Below are 12,067 nucleotides of genomic sequence, written 5' to 3'. Positions count from 1 at the left end.
TTTTGTTTTTTTCTTTTTTTTGTGAGTACAATACTCTTACATGAAATATGGGATCTATACTTTCTTGTACTCTCTTTAGAAAATGCAGAAAATGGACAGACTCCTCTTAGTAATCTATAGAGTAAAACGAGCTTATGACAAAAACAACAAATGACAAAGACACATTCTGATGTTTACATTCAGTCAGATGATGATGTTAATGTTCCAAAGTGCCTCAATCCAATCCAAAAGTCCCTCCTTGGACTAACACATCTGGTTGATGATCGCCAATAATCACCCCTTTTCACAATCTGTTTAGTGCTGTAACAGTATCAGCGCTCAGGAGCACATGGCACAGCATACACGCCTAGGCTGCACCCCTTCACATCTAAGCCCCGCCCCCTCATGCATCTCCACCTGAGCACATGGCGCATAGAGACAGCAGGAGGCTATAATTAGCTAATCTGTCCTGAGCCCACTAATCCTGACAGTGTCTGCAGGTGGCACATGCTAAAGCACAATAGCACAAACTTACACCTCTCTCACAATGTCATGATGAAGAGTAAAGTGTGTATGCAGACATTTCACACTTTGAATGCAGTTTAAATGACAAGTTTTTTTCTCCTGTCTTATATTATATTCATGACTTAAACAGTGCTGTAGTAATTGAATGATAAAGTTTACTATGTATTTTTTTAATATACTTTAAGTGTGTTGAACCCTTTGCTGTTCTCAGTGGTCTGGCTATAAACGGCTTTGCAGGGATGCTACTATTGACATGGATGAAAATGTCTTGTGTGATTTCTCAGAATTAGAAAATATACATGAGCATTACTTCAAAATGCCTCCATGCCAAGACAATAAGAACAGAATTATATATATATATATATATATATATATATATATATATATTAATATATATATATATATAATATATATATGTATATATATGTATATATATATAATATATATATATATATATATATATATATATATTCTGTTCTTATTGTCTTGGCATGGAGGCATTTTGAAGTAATGCTCATGTATATTTTCTAATTCTGAGAAATCACACAAGACATTTTCATCCATGTCAATAGTAGCATCCCTGCAAAGCCGTTTATAGCCAGACCACTGAGAACAGCAAAGGGTTCAACACACTTAAAGTATATTAAAAAAATACATAGTAAACTTATCATTCAATTACTACAGCACTGTTTAAGTCATGAATATAATTAAGACAGGAGAAAAAACTTGTCATTTAAACTGCATTCAAAGTGTGAAATGTCTGCATACACACTTTACTCTTCATCATGACATTGTGAGAGAGGTGTAAGTTTGTGCTATTGTGCTTTAGCATGTGCCACCTGCAGACACTGTCAGGATTAGTGGGCTCAGGACAGATTAGCTAATTATAGCCTCCTGCTGTCTCTATGCGCCATGTGCTCAGGTGGAGATGCATGAGGGGGCGGGGTTAGATGTGAAGGGGTGCAGCCTAGGCGTGTATGCTGTGCCATGTGCTCCTGAGCGCTGATACTGTTACAGCACTAAACAGATTGTGAAAAGGGGTGATTATTGGCGATCATCAACCAGATGTGTTAGTCCAAGGAGGGACTTTTGGATTGGATTGAGGCACTTTGGACATTAACATCATCATCTGACTGAATGTAAACATCAGAATGTGTCTTTGTCATTTGTTGTTTTTGTCATAAGCTCGTTTTACTCTATAGATTACTAAGAGGAGTCTGTCCATTTTCTGCATTTTCTAAAAGAGTACAAGAAAGTATAGATCCCATATTTCATGTAAGAGTATTGTACTCACAAAAAAAAGAAAAACAAAACAAACATCCATATCAAAATACTAAATCATAATTTTGAGACGTGGAGCACTATTTGTAGCACTCTAAAACTGTAAACTAGTTAAAACATGTAATCTTCATGCAACGCAATGTGTAACAACCTGTATGAACATGTGACCCAAGCATAATGCACCATGCAACAATCTGTCCAATGTAATAACACATAAACTATACGCAGAGCACAGTATAACCTGTACACTGCAAAACCATACACTGTAAAACTGTAAACTAGTTATAACATGTAGTCTGAATGTAAAACATGTGTAACAACCTGAAACTGCAATCATAGTGTGTAATAATCTGCAATAACAGGTAACGTGTAATTGCATGCATCCATAAATCCACTTTAAACAGTTTGACAATCATGGTCTCTAGCTTTAAGTACAATGCCCTTACAAGTTATTACATAGTAAACTCTTTTCCAGTGGCACAGTTCGCTTGGGGCTGCCTTGGTGTGGGTTTGTTTGGAGTGCCTCTCTCCAGCTGAATTGTGTCTCCATGCTCTGGTCACGGCTCTAGGTTCAGGAGCAGGACTCAGCTATGTGAGCAACTGATATCACATAAACATAACTAATGTTTTCTTAATAATAAAATTTTAAATATACTAACATGTTGGTGAGCTCAACATATAAGTGAAAAGCAATTTACACAAGATAAGGCAGCATTTGGTGTATTTTTTTACCATGTCTTAGGTAGAGCGATCCAGGATCTGTTTTGGCCTAGACTTCTCTGGTACACCTAGTACACCTCATGGTCTAGTTCAGACCCCTCAAATGGGGAGGTGCAGTTCACTTTAGACAGTGGAGACACATGAGAGCCATTCCAATCCACACCAAGGTGAAATCAATAGAAACGAGTCTACTGTGTTACATTGCACCTAATAAGGCATAATAGATGTAAGTGTAGTATTAAAGTGTATTAAGTGTGACTCCCAAACTATAGCATCATGCAGATGGGATGGGACTGTCGAGTGTTAATGAAATTACTCTTCTCCTAAAAAGTAAACACAGAAGAGCGAAGCGTCAGGATTTGGACACCTGCTAATCTTGGCTGTGACTCCGCCTCTCTGTCTGCAGCTCTGTAAGGAACATGCTCATTTCACCTTTACACACCTGCTTGGCTCCAGACCTGTGTGTGGACCTATGTGAGGGAGCAGCGGCTGGAGATCTGCAGGACAGAAACAGAAGACTGCTTTGAGGAAATACAGTTTATGTTTTAGGAAGATCCTAATGGATTTATAATGCCAACACCGTAACTTTGTTCCACCTTCAGCTTCAGAGATGGATTTCAACACAAACTTCCTCCGACCAGACCAACATACAAACGGGTGAGCATCCTCAGCCTACTGTGGCTCAGAGGGATCTTGTTTCTAAAACTCTTCTTTTCTTTCCACTAATGTTTCTATAATTTGATATTTCACAGTATAGCATGTTATTAATATGTAAACTGTGTGTGTACATACTGTTTCTCTGTTTAACATTAGTATCCAGGTAAGTTGATTAGAAGCTGATACATCTCTTTTTGTTTTGCGCTAATCAGAGATACGGGTAATTCCCATGGTCAGTGGTCAGGTAGCAGAGGGTGAACCTTGACTTTCCCAGGAAGCCCCTTTTCTCTTACATAACTCAATCACTTGTGCTGGAAGCTAACTTTAGCCACTGTAAAGGGCTTAGGGACATTAATGCGCTGCAGTGCATCACATAGACATGAGCTGGGCTGGCAACATCACAGTGTCACTGTGCTATGCACAATCAAGATAATATGCTTCTCTTTTATTCAGATTTCGTTCCATGTGACCCGCAGATCTGGTTGCTTTCAGATATTATACACAGAATAAGCTGATAATTACAAAAAAAAAATCACAAGGAATGAAAGCTCTGCACAAAACACCCCACAATTCTGATTTCATCAGGAGAACATTTGCTCATGATAAATAATGGCTGTAGGTGTATGATATTACCTTGGTCATCTCCAGGTATTGTAAGATTTAGCAGAGACATGTTACGTAAGTCCTTCTGAGACTTAAGCTCTAAGTCTGAGAGGCTTTGGAGCAGACCACAACAAGCTTTCACTGAAGGGCCAGTTCTCATTGACTAAACCTAAACATTCTTCAGGCAGCCAGGACCAAGGGAGGCACCAGGAGACAACCAAGGCCACCTTCTGATGTTTCTAGCTCCACTCTCCCACTGTTATACCAGCCTCCATCTGACATGAAACTGAATTAATTTATTTGGTTAGGGAAAATGAACAAAAGACATTAACCTTGAAAAAGAAAAGATTTGGTTTTACCAAAAATTCAGCTAATGGACGTTTTCTTCATTTGTGACAATGGACTTGATTCCAACATGAGATCAGCAGTAAGGGGTGGTGCTTAGCTCTTATCACATATAAAGTATTAGTAGAGACATTCGGCCGGCCACTTGATTGTTGATTCAATCCTTGCTCTTAGCATTGCTTATTGTTGTTGGACAGACACTTCACCCATCTAGCCTATATGTGTCCGTGTTACTGGTGGATTGATTTTAGTCTTTCTCAAAGAAGGTGGCTTACAGAAGATCTGACAATTGAGTTCACTTCACAGCAAAACATGGATCAGGTGATACATGATGACAAACCAGCCACCATTTATCTGCAACACACGGTTCAAATAGGGAATATCATTTCTGAGTTCACTCACTCAGTGCTCTACTTCATATATAAAATAAAATCTGTGAGTCATGGTGAAAAGGGCAAATTGTTTGTTGTTGAATGAACAGTGAACAAATCATGTACATGATGTTTCTCACAGGCGCTGCTGCTGGTGTTGGTGTATATATGAAAGTAGGGCTTACCTTTGACCTCACAGCAGGGTCTCTGTATGAAGAATCAGACTTGCTGTTTGTCAGTGTAGAGGTCTCTGCAGTGCAGGTTTAGTTGGGTTTCGTATGTTTGTGGAATGGAATCTAACTACTCTCACACTGCAGTGCTTTGCTTTTCATAGCAGTGTAGAATGGTTTCACAGTGGTTGGGAGCTGCAGATCCCATGAGCCTCATGTGTAATCTGCTGTGCTCTGTGCAGCAGCATGCAGAAGCAGGTGGAGGTGCGGATGGATGAGAGCCACATCGAGCCCCCAGGGAAACCCCCAAGAGCCTGTGCAACACCGTGTGCGATAAAGTCATGAAGAACATGGTGCTGACCCTCACCATCCTGGGTAAGAGCACTCTCCTACACTGTGGGGACTGGGCTGGACATTAATAGTAATAACAGTAATACAGGATGACACATACATGCGTCTTCCGGGGGGAAGTATATATTGAAAACATAAGGGTTTTAGAGGGTTTTGCCTTGTTGTTGTCTTATCTGTACAGTACCATCACTGATGTAACGTAAAGACTGTGACTTGTAACACAGTGGAGCCACATGACTTTGGAGCATGTTGCTGTGTGAAGCTGATGCTATGTCCGTGTGTCTCTGCTCTGTCCTCTATTCTCAGGTGTGTTCCTGGGCTCCATCTCAGGCATGCTCTTGCGACACATCTCTCCGCTGCCCGCAGATGTGATCATGATAATCGGGTTTCCCTGGAGAGATCCTCATGAGGATGCTCAGATGCTGATCCTCCCACTCATCGTCTCCAGTCTGGTCACAGGTCATCACTGCATTCTATTAACTTTAACCATTTATGTGTTTTATGTGCATTTTTTTCTTTTCTAATCAAAATGTTCCTACAAGCCATTACCTCCGCATTTAAGGCAGTTTGGAAGGTTGAATGTTAGGAAGTTTTTATTTGAATTCTGGGAGTACCAGATGCCACAGTGGGGCAATAGTGGCACTTCACCCATTATGCCTAATATGAATGTTGTGTGTGTATGAGTGGTGTGATGTAGCCACCACATTGGCAGCCTCGCTTCCATCAGCCTACCCAAGGGATACTTGTCTACAGTAGTAGCTTACCACTACTGAGCGTAGAGTGAACAAATAATGTAATGTAAAAAACTTTGAGTGTCTTCACAGGTGCTATATAAATTCATAACTTAGAGCTGTTCAGGGATACAGGCTCCCATGATGCCGCCACAATGTATTTCTATGAACATGTTATTGTGTGTGGATAGAAACTAGTCCACTGCTCCTCCTTCAACATACTGAATGCATCTCACTCTGCAGGCCTGGCTGGGTTAGACGCCAAATCCAGCGGGCGTCTGGGCACCAGGGCAATGGTGTACTACATGACCACCACAGTGATTGCAGCCGTCCTGGGTGTAGTGCTGGTTCTACTCATCCACCCAGGGAACCCTAAACTGAGGGCCAACCTGGGCCAGGGCAAGAAGAATGACGACGTGTCCAGCCTGGATGCCCTCTTTGACCTCATCCGCAACCTGTTCCCTGAGAATCTGGTTCAGGCCTGTTTCCAGCAGGTACCACTCTGTTCACAACTGCTCCCACATGTCCTGCAGTTAGGCTCAAAGCTAAGGAGGTCACAGTATCATATTGTAGTGTGTTGGTTATTGTGAGATTATTATAATCGACTCATAATCACAACTCACATTTCAGTGCAATGAACACAAAAAGTTGAAGTCTATTTTTTGACTAAAAAGTTACATACTGTGGCTTTAATTATAGCATATCTGCCTCACTGTTGTGTATCACTATGGTTGTCCTTGGCCAACCAGATACATTGTTACCATCCAACAGTGTTGGCTAAGCTAAGTAGGAGCTTATGCCTGCTGTCTGGTTAAGCTAAGTAGGAACTACTCACCACAGCGAGATGACTGGAGAGAGAATGCAGATTCAGGCAAAAACAAGATGTAAGATTTGAAAAGCATCCATGAAGAGGTAGATGTATGTTTTTCTTTGTGGACAGATCCAGACGGTGACCACTAAAGTCCAGGTGCCCACCAACAGAACCAGAGCTCCCCCAGTTCACCATCAAGAGGTCACTGCAGTTCAAAGGTGGCATGAATGTGCTGGGTAAGTTTTGTTCAGGAAAACAGCCATGAATACATTTAAGCTCAATCTAGACTTACTTGGTAAATAAATAAAGTTAAACAGTTCAACACAGTTGTAAGCTAGACTGATTTGATTGGCCTTCCCCTGCAGTACTGTACTTGTGACCTTTCTTCTGTGGTCCACAGGACTGATTGGATTCTTCGTCTCCTTTGGTGTCATTATGGGAAAGATGGGAGAACGAGCCCGTCTTATGTTGGACTTTTTCAACGTGCTCAATGAAATTGTGATGAAGCTTGTTAGTGCCATTATGTGGTAAGAGCATTTGTTTATCCATTTTTAAAACATCCTAAAAATCATGACTTATAAATGTCATCTTTATCAACATTTACAAAAACAGCAGGCTTAAAGCATCACATCATTATCCCTTTGTTTGTCCCCCACAGAGGTGTACAAATGTGATTGGCTGTTGAACAGTTTGTTTTGTGTTTGCTGTGCACAGGTACTCTCCTGTGGGTATTGCCTGTCTCATCTGTGGGAAGATCATCTCCATCGCAGACCTGGAGGTGGTAGCACGGCAGCTGGGCATGTACATGGTCACCGTCATTGTGGTCTCATCATCCATGGAGGCATCTTCCTCCCCCTCATATACTTCATCATCGTCAGGAAGAACCCCTTTAAGTTCTTCATGGGAATGTTCCAGGCCTGGGTCACAGCCCTGGGCACAGCCTCCAGGTACAGATTTGCCTCACTCTTTGTCACTGCTCAGACACATTTAGCACATCAGCTCAGGGACTATAAGGCCCTTCATACAGGCTCAGTCAATGCAAGACTATATCAAATGTTGAACTGACTGGAATCATCAAACCTATTTATTATGATTACTATAATGGGTGCAGTGCCTCCAAATGCATAGGCAAACTTCAGTGTAGGTAACATCCAGCTATGCCTCAAAACATTGGAATGTTAATGACTACTTATTTGATATAGATCAGTTTTTTCTGAGAGAAAAAATACATGATGATGTGTTTCCAAATCCTGTATTCAATTTTTCCTTAGGAAGTTTATTCCACTATATGATTGTGATTGATGTAAAATGCAATATAAAGTTTAATCACTAGCTCACAGTTTGTTCTGATGAGTTTGTGTTGTGCTTAGCGCTGGGACACTGCCGGTTACATTTCGCTGTCTGGAGGAAACTTGGGGATTGACAAGAGAGTGACACGCTTTGTGCTCCTGTGGGTGCCACCATCAACATGGACGGCACAGCACTGTACGAGGCTGTGGCCGCCATCTTCATCGCCCAAATGAACGGCATCGATCTGGACTGGGGCCAAATCGGCACGTCAGGTGAGAGCTCCACACAGTGAACACATCTCTGACACATGTGATAGTTCTCACAGAAAAGTGGTTGTTAAGTTCAGTAACATTTTGGGATAATAAAACATTAAAGAGAAGGTTTCCTAGTTAAAGACATGAACAGTTGGTACCTGTTTGACTGTAGACTGACTGCAGACCAGGACTATTCCACCTCATGGAGCAGATATAATGATATAAAGTTTGACATGCTACACGACTACCCTTATGATTTAGCTTTAGGTATGCCATAACACTCTCCTAAGTTATTACATATTTTTTGCAGTGCGACTGCCACCCTGGCCAGTGTGGGAGCTGCCAGTATCCCTAGTGCAGGCCTGGTCACAATGCTGCTGATCCTGACCGCGGTCGGGCTGCCTACACAGGACATCAGCCTGCTGGTGGCAGTGGACTGGCTCCTGTGAGTGTTTCCATCAGTGCTTAAACTTTTCATTTCATTCATTTTGAAACATATGTCACTCCTTTAGCCACTATTGCTCAACAGTATTATGTCTGAATTTAGGATAAGACATGTTTCCTTTTTAAAGTAAATACAGTAAATTGCTGGTAATAACCAGTTAAATGGAACAAAAATAGAACATGTAGTTTTCAGTATGTCCATGCAGTCAAGAAAAAATCTATTTGTTTGCAGAACCACAAACTAAAGCTGCCAGCTTGTGCTCATTTTGCTTTGTGATTATAATATAGAAAACGAATACAGTGTATAAATGCATCCATTTTAAGTATCCTACTAACTATCTTAATGTTATTTTACCACATAGGCTACTCAGGCCCTATCAACCTCAGTCAGGTCCTATCAGCCTCAGTCAGGTCCTATCAGCCTCAGTCAGGTCCTATCAGCTGCAGTCAGGTCCTATCAACCTCAGTCAGGTCCTATCAGCCTCAGTCAGGTCCTATCAGCCTCAGTCAGGTCCTATCAGCTGCAGTCAGGTCCTATCAACCTCAGTCAGGTCCTATCAGCCTCAGTCAGGTCCTATCAGCCTCAGTCAGGTCCTATCAGCCTCAGTCAGGTCCTATCAGCTGCAGTCAGGTCCTATCAACCTCAGTCAGGTCCTATCAGCCTCAGTCAGGTCCTATCAGCCTCAGTCAGGTCCTATCAGCCTCAGTCAGGTCCTATCAGCTGCAGTCAGGTCCTATCAACCTCAGTCAGGTCCTATCAGCCTCAGTCAGGTCCTATCAGCCTCAGTCAGGTCCTATCAGCCTCAGTCAGGTCCTATCAGCCTCAGTCAGATCCTATCTGCACAGGTGGTTCCTATTGGTCGATATAGTATCTGACTTGACCTGGACCTTGCTTTCTGCCAGGCCTGACTTTATTTGTAGTATTTGATTTTTATGTACTGCCCTTTCCTGTTTCACTTTCACAGTGATCGCTTCCGTACATCGGTGAATGTGATCGGGGACTCGTACGGCGCAGGAATCGTGTACCACTTGTCCAAGGATGAGTTGGACACATTTGACGCTCAGCAGATGAGAATGGACGATTTTGAGGTGGCAAAACCCAGTCATACTTCGAAAACAACAGCAACCAGAATGTATACGCACACCACAACTCAATCCTAATAGACGATTGCAAGGTACACTTCACCCTCACTGACATAGAGACATGTATGTAGCGCCACCTGTGGTCTCCATGAGTCCTGTCCAAACCCACCTTTTCTATACCCGAAAAAGCAGTTTTTGTGAAACCATGCCAATGATTTGTGGTTTTTGTTTTTAATTTTTTCACTGCATTATCATGCTGTACATGGTACAATATCAATATGGTCTTTGTTGTAAGTGGACATGTATTTTTTGGCAGCCCTGACCAAATTACAAATGATCATATTACCAATGATGGACATAAAGACTGCTATTTCAACGTGTGGCACATTTTGCTGTTATAGTTTTGTACCTATAGTAAATGGAAATGTTCAAATGAGACCATTTTCATTTATATCATTGCCTTGTGATGCAACTACAACATGTTGCATGTACTGATTTGTCTTGTAATTCAGTTGGGCAGAGACTCCACAAAAATACATGGCCAAGTGTAAAGTGTGGTTTTGGTTAAACCTCAGATGTCTGGTCTGCACTGCCTAATGCTCCATGCTCAAACGCACACGTCTCTGGCCTCTCTGCCCAACCCTGCTCTGACTGTGCCTCAGTCCATAGTCAGCTGTGACACTGCTTGCAGGTGGGCTACGGCACAAACGGTAAGACGGACTTCTCTTTCATCGAGGAGGGGCCCTGGAAATGTGAATAAAGGAGGCCTGGAGCTGCTGCGCCTTACCCTGAGTACCCTGAGTTCACCAACCCACTAAGTACATCCTCCTACAGTATAAACTTACCAAAGAACATGCACTACACCCAGACTGTTTCATGTGCTTCATGGACAATGGCTGGACAATCCAGGGCCTTATCGGTGTTGCTCAAGCTCCCTGTTCTCTGTCCTTCTGAGTGTGTGAGACTGGATGTGTGTCTGAGGAGTCTAAGGAGTACACACACGTATACTTGAGAACACAGGCCTGGTGCTGTGTTAATTTCAGATAAACAGCAGATACCTGTAGTTTTGGAAACAACCCACTTGCTTTTTAACATGTGTCACCTCAAGGCATTTCAGCCTCCACACCACTGGACCGTGCCTCAGGTGAATGATGGTGTGTTTGTTCCCAGCTCACTTCTGAGATGCTCACAGCAAAAAATCTATTTCTGTTTACTTTCAGATGAAGCATTGAACCTGCAGAGCAGGGTACTTACCATTCAGCTGTTTCACACATTAGCTTTATAGTAAAGGTACTACATTTGAGGTGGTGATGAACATCTACCATGTGTTGGTTAGTTCTGTGGAGGGAGTAGGTGTTACAAATGTTTTGTCATGTTCATCTATACAGAGTATGGTTGCTAATGTCTATGTTCTTCATGCTGTCAGGAGGGATATAGTGTCCCCAGTGGCCATAGGAGGCAGTGCAGGACCTTTCACTTGTGACTGTCGGACTTATGGGATTACAGCCAGAAGTCACACACATGGACAAGGCCTAAAGAGGCAGAGCTTAGCGCTTAGGGCCATAAGAGGAGCGCCAATGGACTCTAAATATGGTACCACTCTGTACATTCTGTCTTGTTGGAGCAGTGGGAGGTGTGTAGTGGTCTGCTGCTGCATTATAACCTGTGTGTAAGCTCCTCTGGTGTGCATGTGTGTTCTGTGTGTATGGTGTAATACTGTTCTTTTTATATGTTACAGCCTTGCCTTGATTTTTAACTATGCCCTGATGGGAGTGATATTCTCAAAGCTGTCACTTTTTCACAAACACAGACTTATAAAGCTTAGATACAGATTTCTTTTTCACTTTTCCAGTGTTCACCTGAAGTCATGACAAGTTTAGCATGATAAATGTCCATAAACTTTACCAAATGAGAGTTTTGTATTTAACAGAATAACTGTGTATGTCTATATTGAAAGTGCCTCCTTGCACTTTGTGTACATAGTCAGAAGTGGACATGCAGGAGTAGGTTGTGAGCAGCGCTCATATGTGTATTACTTTCAGACATATCTGTATTTTGGGGTGACTAGTAAAAGTAGCTTGTGAGCTTTTCTATGTAAATTATTTTCTGTAGCATGGTCTCAAAGCAGTCCATTCTTCTTGTGTATGTATCATATATGGGCACAGAGTTATGACAAACTGTGCTCAACCTGAGCTCACACAATGCCAGAGAAGCACATGTTCACACTGAGAGAAGCATCTTTATATGCAGGATCAAGGTTCTATGGTACTGATGTGAATGTTATTTATGTTTACATGTGTTTAGGTTCTGAAGCCTAGACTGCAGACTGACCAATCAGAAAAGAGAGTGTTTTTAAACCAGGTGCACGTCCTGCTAACAGTACTTTTGATTTGAATATGTTTACCTGATGGTTTTCATTTGGATATGGAAGCTTGTGATATACAGTATGTAT

General features: G+C 42.0%; 1 pseudogene; it reads left to right on the top strand.

Moving 5' to 3' along the window:
- Positions 1-3,093: 3,093 nt before the first annotated feature.
- Positions 3,094-10,843, top strand: LOC117388643 (excitatory amino acid transporter 2-like; annotated as a pseudogene).
- The last annotated feature ends 1,224 nt before the right edge of the window (positions 10,844-12,067 follow it).

This window comes from Periophthalmus magnuspinnatus, chromosome 3 (assembly GCF_009829125.3).
Source record: "Periophthalmus magnuspinnatus isolate fPerMag1 chromosome 3, fPerMag1.2.pri, whole genome shotgun sequence".
Taxonomy (NCBI): Eukaryota; Metazoa; Chordata; class Actinopteri; order Gobiiformes; family Gobiidae; genus Periophthalmus; species Periophthalmus magnuspinnatus.
This window is presented reverse-complemented; position numbering and strand designations above follow the sequence as displayed.